Here is a 2,641-nt window from a genome sequence, read left to right as displayed (position 1 = left end):
ATTTTCTTTTATTTTCATTGTAATTCTTTGTAAACGATCGAAGTTTTAATGGAATCTGCAATGGAAACAACTTTCGCTGAAAACAAACTGGCGACCACAGTGGGAGCCAGCGGCCTCGCTGCCGAGGCCGCAGTGTCGCAGCCGATTAAGATCATCGTCACCGAAGAGATCGAATATGAATTCGATCAGGCAAAATACGAGGAGTATATGTCATCCTCGTCATCAAAATCCTCCTCACCCCGCAAGTGCAGGAAGATTTCTTCTCCCAAGAAAGTTCCCGAGTCTTCAGTTCCAATGAAGACCGCAGGTAGAGATTCTTGCCAAGTCATTGCAAAAGAATCAACCTGCGACATCTCTGTTCCGAATGACCCTTCACCAGTTCAAGGGTCCTTAAACCAAGATGCTCCGGTATTGACAAAGAGAGCTCGTCAGAGACAACGTCAACGCCGCGCTCGTCAATTGGCTAAGGCCATGCAACAGACCGACGGGGTCCATTATTACACGGACCTAAAGTCGAGGAATCAAAAGATGGTTCAGTTGCCCCAAAGGCAAAATAATCACATCTCTGCACAGCTTACGACAGAGGAATGGACTCTGGTCAAAAGAGCCCGTTCTACCCTGAAGGAGCGTATACAAAGGCGTCAAGCAAAAGCTGCTCACGCTCGTGCCCTTCGTCAACAAGTGCAGGAAAACAAAAAGGAAGTGGTAGATGGAAAACCACAAAAGAACTGTAGAGTTTGGGTTCCCAAAAACGAGAACACCCAAAGAATACAGAGGAAGTCAGTCTTCAACCGCGGCAGCACAGACTGTCGCGGCTCATCATATAACCGCGGCAGCACGTACTGCCGCGGCTCATCATATAACCGCGGCAGCCCATACTGCCGCGGCCCATCAAACAACCGCGACAGTTATGGCTGCCGCGGCAAAGAGAAGGTCAATGAAGACCCCATTTCAACTCCTTCAGCATCCGTCCCAAGCCCGTCTGCTGCGTCACCAGTGAAGATTCAGGACAAGCCGGACATATTGAAAGTCAAACTCACAGAATTAGATCTCCTTAGTTTGGCATTTGATAATCAGGGCAAAGCCCCAACCAAAGAGCAGTCAAACCCAGCAAGTAAACCCTTAGTGGTTTCTTATACAGGGGGTCGTAAACATCCTCCTGTCAGAACTGCACAAGTCCAGAACGAGAGAATACCAGTTCATTCTCGTCTAGGACCGATGATGACACCATTCCCGCAAGGGGGTGGATTTAAAAATCCAACCTTGGATCGCTCAGAAGCGACAACAAGTCGTCCTGCGCACGTTAACAAGGTTCAGAAGAAAGAGATAGGTTGCTCAAATCGTAACAACGATGAGCTGTACTATCAGAAAAATAACTCAAGAAAAAGAGTTGTACAAGAAAACGAGTCTCACTGCTCCTGTGAGAGACTCATCAAGGCAGTGCTGACAGAATGCGGATGCTCTAAAGCGAATTCAACAAGAGTCTCCGTATTTCAAAGACTTTCAAGTGAAACGTCAAGACCCAAGATGAGACGTTTCAACAAGAAGAAACCGGCAGTCCGACAAGATGAGTTCCCTGAGGTCACTATTAATATGACCAACAAAGGGAAGCAAAAGTCAGTCAATCCCGACCCTGATTTCTCTCCAGGGGGGAGAGTTGAGCGGGGTCTTTCTCAAAGGATGGCGCGGTTACAAAGAAGAGCCAACCTACGACGAGACTACAGGAAAATGCACGAGGGGCTATCTTCAGATGAAGAAATGTCAGATACTTGTTCAGCCATTGCATCGGACGATACCGCATCCAGTGTTGGACAAGCCAGAGAATCATTTGCAATTACGCCAGACCAATTGGCTCACATGCTGCAAGAAGCATTGGCTAAACAACGCGAAGAAATCAGAGCTGAGTTCAAGACTGAGATGGAGTTGACTATGCAGCAAATAGTTCAAAACCGAAATGGAGTTGACTATGCAGCAGATGCGGGATTTGCAGGTTCAGCAACACCAACCGGAATCAAGCCAAAGAGCGGAATCCAGTCGGCGTAATGAAGAGGATGAGACGATATTTGAAGATCATCCTCTAGATAAAGACAACTCCGGAAGCGATCCGACCAAGTCAGCCACTCAACCTCCACAGATCTATTTGAAGAAAAGCGAGGAAGAGGACAAGAAGATGCACGATCTTGAGAGCAAAGTCAACGCTTTGATGACGGCTCAAGAAGTGAAGAAAACGGGCATTCCATACCCGTACCCGAGGGAGTGGGACCTGATTCCTTATCCCCAGAAATTTAATTTGATTAACTTTACTCCTTTTGATGGCAGGGGTTCACCAACTCAGCACTTGATTTATTTTAAGTCGCATCTCGGCGCAATATCCGGGAACGAAGCCCTGATGGTTCGGTCATTCGTGGGGACCCTTCGCGGGCCTGCCTTCGATTGGTACCGACGTCTTAAGCCCAGGAGTATCACTAGCTGGGAGGATATGGAAGAACTATTTCTCACCAACTTCTTCGACGACGACACAGAAGTCTCGATCGGCACGTTGTTGAACGAAAAGCAGAAGGACGGGGAATCGGTTGATGTCTTTGTCAAGCGATTCCGGGACAAAGCAGTGAACTACAGAGATCCACTTACTGAGGAATTT

The sequence above is a fragment of the Asparagus officinalis genome, chromosome 4 (assembly GCF_001876935.1).
Source record: "Asparagus officinalis chromosome 4, Aspof.V1, whole genome shotgun sequence".
NCBI classification, from domain to species: domain Eukaryota; kingdom Viridiplantae; phylum Streptophyta; class Magnoliopsida; order Asparagales; family Asparagaceae; genus Asparagus; species Asparagus officinalis.
Note: the sequence above shows the minus strand (reverse complement) of the source record.